The following is a 12950-nucleotide window of genomic DNA, read 5'->3' on the forward strand; positions in this document are numbered from 1 at the left end:
GAGGGCCAAAGGTTCCCCACACCTGCTGTATCGTGTCCTGTCCTATCTTAGCTGGGCTCTGAGCTCCCAGGGTGGTAGGCTGCGGTTGCGGTACTTGGACTGGCATCAAGGGTTGGCTTGGTAGGGCATCTGCTGAAAGGGTGCCAATGTCAAGGCCTGCTTTAAAGAGCCGACATCAGAACCACCAGCCTCCACTGTACGTAACTGATTATATTTCCTCTCCCCAATTACATTGCATTTCATTTGCCTTGAAATGAATGGGGTGGAATAACATAATCGTAACGCCATTTACATCATTTTGTAAAGTACAGTAAGGCCCCGCTAATACGGCGGGTGAGAGACCAGGCCCTCGCCGTAAAGCAGAAATCGCCGTAAAGCAGGGCCCCATAGACTATAATAGGACACATCACAAAAAAATGACGCGAAAAAGTCGCAAAACCGGCTTTAAAACGGGGAATTTCCCCTGCTTGAAAGCCGCTGCATCAGCAGAATGCCATAATGCGGAATGCCATAATGCAGGGCCCTACTGTATATAAGTTACCTAATTTCTCCACAGCAGACAGCGAGATCTCGTTTTGGCAGAAGATGAACTGCAGCAAAACAGAAACAGTGCTGCATGCAACAAATACAGGGCAGAATGGACTACAATGCCTTCCTACATCCCTACTCTTGGAACAGCCCCCATCATCAGCACCCCATAGGAGGCAAAGGCTACAGAACAAGACAGTGGCTTTTTCACTTCCTCAGGTAGCAAGCCAACAGCAGAACTAGCCTAGCCAACCCCCAGAAGGCTTTTGCAACTTGCTAAAGCATCAAGGCTTCTGAGTTTTGATCTTGCTTTGTCACCTGCAGTGCCACTATGCTAAGAGGCAGCAGTGCCAGCTCCACACCCTCTATGGCCCCTGTGATGCGTCCTTCCCTGGCTCTCCCTGTCAGGTTCCTACCTGCGCGTGGCTACTGCCTGTCACTAGGCACCACCAGGGACTCCACCAGTCCGGACCGCTCTCTCTTATGGTTTCCCTATCCGCTCTAGCACAGATCTCAACAGATCCCCCTGCTAAGCAACCACCAGTAACGTCCCAATACTAGTATTCCCAGAGACTCTGAATACTGGTATTGTTACTCTCTTCACCGCTGCCACCATTTGTTACAGTTCCCCTTCAGCCTTGGTCATTACCTTACCCTCCCTTCTGGTCTGTGAAACCCCAGCCAAGGATCAGGCCTTTGGTAAACCAAATTAAGTATTTATTAAAGATAACAAAGCTAACAAGATTAACAAGATTTCTTCTTAAGGCACATAAGCATATGGTTTTACTCAATACTAATCTGAACTCCACCCCCCTCCTTCTTCACTCTCTCCTGGCAAACAACTCTCTCAAACCCCACCAAGCAATCCACTCTTTCTCTTCTCCCCCCAGATTCCACAATTCACCACCTCACATTCATCCAGATTTACCTGTCATCCTTTCATTTATACTGTCAGCCATTTTAAACATTCAGCCAATCATCAAGCATTCTATTGCCCATTCACTCCCCCTCCTCTTTCACTACTTACCATGTATACTCTAAACAACCAGCACTTACCATATATACACTAATATATAGGAACATCACAGCCCCCCATCTCAATGGGTCTACCTCCTCACTGTAGCAGGCCTTGACATTGGCACCCTTTCAGCAGATGCCCTACCAAGCCAACCCTTGATGCCAGTCCAAGTACCACAACCGCAGCCTACCACCCTGGGAGCTCAGAGCCCAGCTAAGATAGGACAGGACATGATACAGCAGGTGTGGGGAACCTTTGGCCCTCCGGGTGATGTTGAACTACAATTCCCATCTGCCCCAGGAAGCATGGCCAATACACAGGGCTTTGGGGAGTTGTTGTTCAGCAATGTCTGGAGGCCCAAAGAGGTATGTGGCAAGATCCTGTCTTCCAGGACAGCGACCGCCAGTTAAAGTGCCCAGTTCCCAGGCAACAATTTGCCACTATATCCTTGCTTAACACAAAGGAATGTCACCTAGCCATGATTAATCTTCTCAATGTGAGTACAAAGCAAAATATATATATGGGGGGGGAAATAAAACACAGCAGTCATTAAATCCTCACTGACACTGTAGTGGAAGCCACGCAGAAGAGAAGTGATTTTAAATCACACCTTTAAATACTTCCAGCGGGGAAAACGAGCATTTGTTGGGGGGGGTGGAAGGGTTCAAATGCACCAGTTATGCCACCCACAGAAAGCTTACCATTCGGCTGTATCTTTTGAAACAGCACCAGGGTGCTGGATTCGTGCTTCAAGTCTGCTAGAAATGACCTCTCCAGATGGTGGGGCATTTCAAAAAAGAGAGAGGAAGAAATAATATGAAGTAGAAAAACAGGCCACAGAGGGCAGGGAAAAGAAAAAGAAAATATGATCATTTGGGGGGGGGGGAGCCACAAAACGGAAGGTTTTGCTAGCTGCAGAAGTAACCAGCCGAGACAATTACTCTAACAGCAGCCAGTAGACCATCTGCCCGATTCCCTGGGCTGCTGTTGTTGCCGGCTCAGCAGGGAACAAGCCCAGAAGAGACAAGCCCTCACTGTTTTGAAGGAGGCCATCTGCCCCATTCCCCAGGCTGTTTGTTATTGGAGGCATGGTAGGGGTAAGTCCCTGGGAGACAGGGAGGTAAGGAATGGTGTGGGGGGGGGGGAGAAGGACCACTGTGTAAAGGGTTCAATCTGTGGCCAGTTCACGAAAGCCAATGGCTCAAAAAGGGCTGGTCTAGCTTCAGGTACTGACCCAATCCCCATCTCTTATTTACTCTCTTCCATCCCTCCCAAAGTGACAGCTGCATTTTTGGAACTTCTTGGGTAAGGGCCGTGGCTCAGTGGTAGAGCATCTGCCTTGCATGCAGAAGGTCCCAGGTTCAATCCTCAACAACTCCAAGTAGGGCTGGGAGGGGTTCCCCGCCCAAAACCCAAAAAAGCAGCTACCAGTCAGTGTAGATGATACTGAGCTAGATGAACCAACGGTTTGACTCAATATAAGGCAGCTTCCTATGTTCCTAATAATGTGTGTTTTAATGCTGCGAACTGTGACTTTATTTATTTATTTATTGCATTTCCTCCATGGAGCTCAAGGGGTCATATCTAGTTGTTCCCCTCCTCATTTTATCCTCACAACAACCCTGTGAGGTAGGTTAGGCCAAGAGACAGTGACTGACCCCAAGGCAACTCCTCCACAGTCGAGGAGAGGGATGGGAGCTCACCCTTTTTTGTGCCAAGCCTTAGAAGCCCAGAAAACAGTAAGAAGCCTCCACCTTTCCAAGGATCTCCAAGATTCAACACAGCATCAGAGAGATACTTACTGGGATAGCCGACATGGCGCCCTCCAAATATCAGCCCAGCCAACATGGTCAATAGTCAAGGATGATGGGAACTGCAGATCACAACATCTGGAGGGCACTTGAAGAACTGCCTCCAAAAATGATATTGGGTTATGGACAGGTCCATGAAGGCTGCAGTGAGTTTCCTGAGCACCCAACAACCACTGGCGGTCGGTCACATGGGAAGCGCTGTGCAAGGGGTTTTGCAGGCAATGCCAATTTGCAGTATCTGCAAAGCCCTTTTTGACCAAACTCCATCCTTACCTGCCCCACATCTGATGTCATATACGTGTGCATAGCACATACAGAAAGTGGGTGCTGCTTGACCAAGGAGACCTGGCAGGCCAAATTTGGCATGAAGGCCAGAGGTTCCTCACCCTTGATGCAGGAGAAGGTGATTTGTTTTTGTTTACTGACTCCCCACCCAGCACAGCCAAAGCCAGGGATGATGGGATTTGTAGTCCAACACCACCTAAAAGGTATCTTGTTGGCTATCCCTGTTGTAAACCATCTTGTTAAAAGATGGTTTACAAGTTAAAAGAGATGCAATACGCACCCTGCTGATCAGCCAATCAATTGTGCCACCAAACAGCTCTGAGCCACAGAAAGGTTAGCGAGGAGGCCTCTAAACAGTAACAAGTCAGAGGAACTCAGGCATTCCTCCATGACTCCTATAAATGCATCCAGGTCAGACATCTGGTCTAAACAATCCCTGATTTGACATTTGGCTACATGCACCTCCTTGTGGCCTCCCCACACCACCATACACTAGGGAAGGGAAATAATTTCTATTAGGTTTGCATTTAAAGCTGAATTTATTAAATTCGCACTTTCCAAAACAATGTGAGAACTGAAACCCAGCCTTCCTTCGAAATTTTCATTTCTCCTAATGTCATGATGCAGTTCACCGACCAAGCACTGTTTACAAGAATGCATATATTCAGGGAAAGTGTTCATAAAAATGAATGTGTTAGTGAAAATAGTACACGAAAATGCATTGCGCTCAGAGGAACTGCTTGCAAAAATGTGTACATTAGTTAAAACTACATACAAAAGTGTGTTTAGGAGAAATTCGCACCAAAAGGCTGAAGAGGCCACTCTCACCTCCAATGACCACTGGAGTGGAAACAAGACTGAAAAACTTCATGCATTATTTTCCCCCACAAAACACATCTTAATGCCAGAGGACTGTCTCTAAAGGGCAGAGCGAGAGCAACAGCGAGAACATCAAGATGCCTGAAAGAGAATGTAGCATAGTGGAGTCAATATGCATTTCATTAAAGTGGTATAGTGATGCTTTAAATTTATGGTGTGAATGTGGGTATAGTCACCTCGACTATCTTGGGGAAGCGCCACAGCTGAATAGTACAGCATCTCCCTTGCATGCAGAAGGTCCCAGGTTCAATCCCCGGCATGTAGTTGGGAGAGATCCCTGTCTGAAACACTGGAGAGCCGCTGCCAGTCAGTGCAGACAATACTGAGCTAGATGGACCAACAGTCCAATTCAGCATAAGCAGCTTCCTATGTTCCTATCATTTCAAACGTGGCAGAAAAAAATAGTGTTGTAAGGGCATCCCAACTTGGGAGCTCATTTTTGGCATTAGGATTATAAGGACCATCTTGCTAATTCAGACCCAGGGTCCATCTGTTCTATCTCGGTGGTTCCCAAACATTTTTCCCCCATAGACCACTTGAAAATTGCTGAGGGTCTTGGAGGACCACAAAATGGTTTTTCTGCCTGTTACAGCAATTGAAACGTGCTATGCTAGATGCTGAGTGGTTTTTAATTGTGTTGTTATAGACACACCGTGGGGCACCTGAGTGAAGCTAGTGGGCCGCCGGGTGCTCCATGGACCGCAGTATGGGAACCTCTGTGCTAGCACAACATTCAGCCTTCGTTGGTGGCCAGGCAGATATCTTGAGAAGCCAACAGGCAAGGCAAAGCATAATAGCCATACCCTGTTGTTCAATGTATTTTACTGTGTCTGGCTGCATTTCACACAAACACTGTGGAACAGAAGAATAAGAGAGTGTTTTTCAAGCTTGAGAGAGAGAGAGAGAGAGAGAGAGAGAGAGAGGGAGAGAGGAGTGAGCACACATGAGCACAAATCACCAAAATGAACTAAATTGGGGGGGAGGAGTGGAAGTAGTAGGTAAGTTTAAATCCACACTTGTTAACAGACAGAGATGGGGGAGTGGGGGAATTGAGGGGAGAAACATATGTAAAGAAACAAATGTGTGTAACATTTTGGATCCAAACACTAAAATGCAAATCACCAGTCTCCCCAGGGAGCCTTTTTCAGCAAGAGAATAACAACACAGTAATAATAAGCACTTATATATGCTTTACATTTTCGAAGCACGGCACACACAGCTTCTAATGGGAAACACAAGGATACATAATGCTAAAACTAATTCATATACTGAATTGCATTCTCTCTACAAAGTCAGTATAACAGCCTTCAAAATTAGATTCCCCCACCTCACATATCAACACAAACTTAAGTGGGAAAATTAACACACACATGCATACCATTTTACCTCACAGCCAACATGGTTCCAAAGGATCTTTTTGAACATAAGCAATTCAAATATGGCTTCATGAGAAGCAAACTATTATTTTGTTTCTTTAAAAAATATAATACGCAGACTTCAGCCCTCAGAATGTTAATATGTGGGCAGGGTTTTCTTTTTTTTAAAAAAAGACATTGGTGAATGGATGTTTTCTGTTCTGAAAAAGAACACTAGCTCATTTAAATGGAAGCCTCTGAAAAGTAGCTAATCAAATAAAACATTCAAATAACTAAATTAAGGAAATAAAAGCTGTTATGTGGGGAGAAAAATATGCCACTTTAATAGAACAATCTCTCACTGAATAAAGCAAAAAAGGCTTCCAAAGGCTACAGAAACTTCAGTGGCAGATACACAGAGGTAGTATAATTGCTGTGCGGTTTTTCCTTCCAATCTATGAGGGAACTCACTTTAAATTCATAATCATCATCTCCCCCCCCCCAAAAAAGCTGAAAACTAGTTAAGTGTCATCTTGAAGGCTGCCTGCTTGCAATGGCTGCCAGCAACCCAATCCTGGCCATCATATTTTCTAACAACATTGCATATTTATTTATTTATTTTATTTGTTTCATTTATAAACCGCCCATAGCGAGTGGCTCTTTGGGCGGTGTACAAAAAGGTTAAAATACAGAATATCACAATAAAATCAACTACCAACAGTAAACATAAGCAGCAAACAAAAAATAAAAAATTTAAAGTTATAACATTAAACGCTTAAAATGCCTGGGAGCATAGCCAGGTCTTAACCTGGCGCCGAAAAGATAGAAGCGTCGGCGCCAGGCGTTCTTCTTCGGGGAGGCTGTTCCACAGTTCGGGGGCCACTACAGAAAAGGCCCTAGATCGAGTAACTGTCCTCCGGGCTTCCCGATGGGTTGGTACCTGGAGGAGGGCCTTAGATGCTGAGCGAAGTGACCAGGTCGGTTCATAGCGGGAGAGGCGTTCCACAAGATATTGCGGTCCCACACCGTGTAAGGCTTTATAGGTCAAAACCAGCACCTTGAATCTGGCTCAGAAACAAATGGGTAGCCAGTGCAAACGGGCCAGAACAGGTGTTATATGCGCTGACCGGCTGGTCCTCGTCAGCAGTCTGGCTGCTGTGTTTTGCACTAGCTGAAGCTTCCGAACTGTCTTCAAGGGCAGCCCTACGTAGAGCGCATTACAGTAATCCAACCTAGAAGTTACCAGAGCATGAACAACTGAGGCGAGGTCATCCCTGTCCAGATAGGGGCGTAGCTGGGCTACCAACCGAAGGTGGTAGAACGCATTCCTTGCCACCGAGGCCACTTGCGCCTCAAGAGACAAGGAAGGATCGAAAAGAACCCCGAGACTATGAACCTGTTCCTTCAAGGGGAGTGTAACCCCATCTAGAACAGGGTAAACATCCACCATCTGGGCAGGGAAGGCATTCACCAACAGTGTCTCAGTCTTGTCTGGACTGAGTCTCAGTTTATTAGCTCTCATCCAGTCCATTATCGCGGTCAGGCAGTGATTCAGCACATCCACAGACTCACCTGTAGAAGATGAAAAGGAGAAATAGAGCTGCGTGTCATCAGCGTACTGGTGGCAACGCACTCCAAAACTCCTGATGACGGCACCCAGAGGCTGCATGTAGATGTTAAAAAGCATGGGGGACAAAACCGACCCCTGAGGGACTCCACAATGGAGAGTCCAAGGTGTCGAGCAATGTTCCCCAAGTACTACCTTCTGGCAACGATCCGCCAAGTAGGAGCGGAACCACTGCCAAGCAGTGCCTCCAACTCCCAACTCCGCGAGTCTCCCCAGAAGGATACCATGGTCGATGGTATCAAACGCCGCTGAGAGATCAAGGAGAATCAACAGAGTCACACTCCCTCTGTCCCTCTCCCGACAGAGGTCATCGTACAGGGCGACCAAGGCTGTTTCAGTGCCAAAACCAGGCCTAAAACCGGACTGAAATGGATCCAGATAATCGGTCTCATCCAAGAGCACCTGGAGCTGACCGGCGACCACCCGCTCCAGAACCTTGTATGAACAAAACCAGCAGTATCAGACAACATGATTGCTGGGGGTAAGTTGTCGGCAGGCAGCAAAGGAGTTGTGTGGGGAACCTTTGGCCCTCCAGATGTTGCTGAACGACAGCCCCAGCAAAAATGGCCAACAGCCAAGCGTAATGTTGGGGTTCAGCATCATCTAGAGGACCAAAGATTACTCTCATCTGCAGTAAGGAGAACTGCAACACAATCAGCAATGGAATGGATGAAGAGAACTCAGAGGACCAGCTGGAGTGGCTTGGTGGAGCTCTTATATTAAAACAGGTCAACCACGCCTTGCTGCAGGCATAGCCAACATGGTTCACACCAAATGTTTTGGACTACAACTCCCATCAGCTCCAACTAGCACAACCAATAATCAGGGATGATGTAGTCTCCCCCCTCCACAGCCTCGTAGGCACATTAAGATCAACAACTGGAACCTAGTTAGTTTTGCCTGATGATTATCGGCTTGTGGTAACACGGAGATGGGCTTTCTCACTGGTAGCACCAGTGTTTGTAAAATGCTCTCCCTGCTGAAATACAGAAAGCCCCACCGGCGTTGGCATTCCACCAGCTCTTGAAGACACACCTGTTTAGACAAGCATTTTCCTGATCTCCTGACTTGAAATCTCCTACTTCGGTTGTTGTCTTAACGGTTATGCTGTTTTAATGGGCTTGTTTATCAGGGCTGTGGAGTCAGAGAGTGCTTTCACACTGCACTTTATTCCGTTATTCTGACGATTTATTTCCTATTAATTTGCGCATAAAATTTGAGCTTTCACAAGACATAACGGGTAGCTCTGGAATTCTGGTGGAATGTAGTGGAAATGTAGCGCTAAATTCTGCAATAAATTATACCTCAAAAATTCTGATAGCAAGGCCGGGGACACGGAAGATCAGGGGTACAACCTTCCACATGATCAAAGACCTTATTCCCTTGCACTTAAGTCCTTCTTGCAGGCTTCCCTTGAGCATCTGGTTGGCCACTGTGTGAACAGGATGCCGGACTAGATGGGCCACTGGCCTGATCCCACAGGTTCTTCTTATGTTCTTAAACAGCAGGATCACCAATTGCACAAGGTTCCAAGTTACCATGAGCAGAAGCCTTCTGCAGGCCTTCCCCACTCAACACTAGGAACATTGAGGACTATGGGTTGGGGGCACAATGTTGGGAACTGGACTTGTGTGCACACCCTTGCCCACATCCATATTTGAGCATTTATGTGTTCAGGCGACCACCTGAACTTGCCATGCATATTTGAAACACAAATAAAGATATAATAATGAAAAGGGAGAGACCAGCAGAAATAGCATCATGACGTTCTTTTCCCAACTGGTCAAGAGTGGGCAGCTAGACCAGCCTCAAATTTAACAAGTTCTCTGGTAGCCGCAGGCAACAAGGAATTCCATGTAGATGAGCAAGTGGGCAGGCAGAGATAGAAGCCCACGCCTCCTCTCTTTCTGTAGAAGGCTATTTCTTTTACTAACCTTGACTAGTATCCTCCATTTCCATACTTGCCACAGGTCAGGGAGCTTGTCCCCCTCTGTGACCAGCAAGAAATGCAGGTTACCAGCTTAGAAGGCTAGTAAACTAAAACAGGCTACTAATTTTTGTAACTTTATTTACAAGGCTGAGCTAAAAATTCCCATAGCCATTTGCAAGACTGAATATGATGGGCTAAGGGAAAAGTTTTAGGAAACATTTTGTTTAAATTAACAACCTATTCTGTTCAGGAAATTGTTTTTTATTAGAAGACTTCTGCAACCTAAAGAACAGCTCTGTATATCTTTTAGTTGCAAGGGAAATCTAGGAAACAAATGGAAATGAATCAGGACAGTTAGTGTAGGGAACTCTTGAACAGATGATCTTTCTGAGATTCTGTTGTCCTGGGAAAAATAATTTTAAATTTTATTATTTTATTCCATTGTAATTTCTGTAATGGACATTTATATGGAAATAAAAGTTGTCAATGCCAATGTCTAGCACAACGAAATTGTGGATAATGATGCAAAAATTGTGTTTTAAGTAAGTTTTAAAAACTCTACCCCATGTTATTTAAAAAATAAGAATAAGACAAAATGGGGTATATTTTTTCAAAAGGAGCCCATAAATTTCATTCAAACATTTTAGTTTCTGGGGGTTTTTTTGTTTTTTTTTTTAAAAACAGCATAAAAGTTATGCCTATCACCCAGAAAAACGTCCAAAGCAATGACAGTTCTGCTGAAACTTGTCACATTTTTTACTACAGTGCAATCAAAACGGACATGGTCTGTAAACAAAACCATATTATAACATTAATTCCCTTCAATCTCACCCCCTACCCCCCAAAAAAGAACAGAAGCCAGATTGTACAACTTGAATTGACGCAGGCAATTACAAATTGCCATGTGGAGCCAATACTCAGTCAATTTAAGAACAAAAGTTTTTTTTTAAAAAATACAGCTTTTCTTGTATTTGTCAATCACAGTTATTGCTAATGTCACTTTGCATGAGATGAGACAGACAAGAAAATTGGTATCCATTAAAGTCTCTTTGCTGAAGCACAAAGCAAGAACGTCAAACCAGCTCACATAAACAAAAAAATAAAAAATAAAATCTGGAGCTCACAAGGAAGAAACTTCGGAAAACCATGAACATCAAATCATGATTAACCATTTATTTATTGGCCTTGATTTATTTATTTAACTGGGCATATTCTTATTCCACCTTTATGCCAATGCTCTCAAGGTGGTTCACAGTCGAAAATAATGGTTTATCATTTCATAGACATTATACAAAAAATGTTTTAAAAGGAGAGAAAATAAGCTAATTAAGGTGGCACAGGAACTGCTGGAGATAGTTCCAGAAGAGAAGATGGTGGCTGGCAGGTATCTCACTGTCTGTCTGATGAAGTCAGACAAACATGGTCACAGATAGGGAGGGGAACATCAGCTGCAGTTCCCACTGTCAGTGTTCATGCTTACAGCAGTATTATTTAGTTATTATTTGATTTATATCCCGCCCTTCCTCCCTGTAGCAGCCCAAGGTGGCAAACAAAAGCACTAAAAACACTTTAAAACATCATAAAAACAGACTTTAAAATACATTAAAACAGAACACCTTTAAAACATTTTTAAAGCTTTAAAAACACCTTTTTAAAAAAGGTTTAAAAGCATATTTTAAAAAAAAGGTTTAAAAACATCTTAAAAAGCAACTCAACACAGACACAGACTGGGATAAGGTCTCTACTTAAAAGGCTTATTGAAAGAGGAAGGTCTTCAGTAGGCGCCGAAAAGGTAACAGAGACGGTGCCTGTCTAATATTTAAGGGGAGGGAATTCCAAAGGGTAGGTGCCACTACACTAAAGGTCCATTTCCTATGTTGTGCGGAACACACCTCCTGATAAGATGGTGTCTGCAGGAGGCCCTCACCTGCAGAGCGCAGTGATCAACTGGGTATATAACGGATAAGACGGTCTTTCAGGTATCCTGGTCCCAAGCTGTATAGGGCTTTGTACACCAAAACTAGAACCTTGAACTTAGCCCAGTAGCAAAGAGGCAGCCAGTGCAACTCTTGCAGCAGTAGGGTGACATGTTGGTGATACCCTGCCCTAGCGAGCAGTCTCGCCACCACATTTTGCACCAGCTGCAGCTTCCGGACTAACCTCAAGGGCAGCCCCACACCCAAGGGGGGTCAGCCTTCTGCCAGTTACAGACTCTCACTCTGGAGGCATCTGGCGACTTTCTCCTATCTTTCAGTTCACTGCACAGGCTCTCACCCTGCACAAGAAGTACACATGTGCCATGCGCCCTCCCCACTACCAATGTCAGAAAGAAAGAAAGAAAGAAAGAAAGAAAGAAAGAAAGAAAGAAAGAAAGAAAGAAAGAAAGAAAGAAAGAAAGAAAGAAAGAAAGAAAGAAAGAAAGAAAGAAAGAAAGAAAGAAAGAAAGAAAGAAAGAAAGAAAGAAAGCATTGTTCAGATCCTGGGTTAGATGTAAATCCTAAGACAGACCTCAGTGTGGCTTGTTAGAGCCCAAATTGTGGTTAGCTGAGGTTAGGCTCAATGAGGCAGATTCATGCTCCAAGGGCAGGCGCAGAATGGAGGGAGAAGAGTGACAGAAAACGCAGCCCTTTACCTTAATCCATGGCCCATTCTCAACTGCTTAACCATGGTTTCAAGGGACTAACTTCACATCTATGTAACTGCATGTAACCACATCATCTCTGCACGTTTACTTGGAAATCCCACGGATTTCCAAGGAGCTTACTCCTATGTAAGTATGCACAAGACTGCAGCCTAATTATCTCTAAAGTCACAATTTCCAATCTTAGGGTTGTAGCCAACTAAGTCCTACCCAGAGCAGACCCACTGAAATTAATAAACCTAAGTTAGTCACGCCTATTAGAGCTAGTGTAGTGTAATGTTTAGGGTGTCGGACTGTGACTTGGGAGACCAGGGTTTAAATCCCCACCCAGCTATGAAGCTTGCTGGGTGACCCTGGGCCAGCCACTGCCTCTCAGCCCAACCTACCTCACAGTGTTGTTGTAAGGATCAAATGGGGAGAGGAGAACCAGGTACACCGCTTTGAGCTGCTTGGAGAAAAGATAGGATACAAATGTAAGAAATAAATAATAAATATTTTCAGTGGGTCTACTCTTGAGCAGGACTAGCACTGAATACCACCCTTAATGTGACACTCTAACCCAAGTACAGCCCAATGTGGTGCTGAACTACAACTCCCATCTCCCCTGCCAATAGCCATACTGGCTGCAGCTGACGGGCATTGGGAAGCCTGCAACAAGGGCAACGAAGACTTCCTTAAAGTCCAACACATGGCTACCAAGAGAGGTAAAGAAAGGCTCTAGATGAGGATACATTTGGAAGAATCCAGAGGGGGGGGCAACCGCCACTCCCACAAATGGCATGCCCCCTCCCTTCCCAAGTCTCTATTAAGAACCGTGTCTTATGACTATCTACAACCCTTGTATGGAAAGAAGATAATATACTGAATGTCCACAGG

At 44.9% G+C, this 12950-nt stretch overlaps 1 protein-coding gene across 8 annotated transcripts in view; it reads right to left on the reverse strand.

Moving 5' to 3' along the window:
* ZNF423 (zinc finger protein 423) overlaps positions 1–12950 on the reverse strand; it is a 403966-nt gene that overhangs the window by 350953 nt on the left and 40063 nt on the right. The gene's annotated exons all lie outside the window — the stretch shown is intronic.

This window comes from Rhineura floridana, chromosome 13 (genome assembly GCF_030035675.1).
Source record: "Rhineura floridana isolate rRhiFlo1 chromosome 13, rRhiFlo1.hap2, whole genome shotgun sequence".
Taxonomy (NCBI): Eukaryota; Metazoa; Chordata; class Lepidosauria; order Squamata; family Rhineuridae; genus Rhineura; species Rhineura floridana.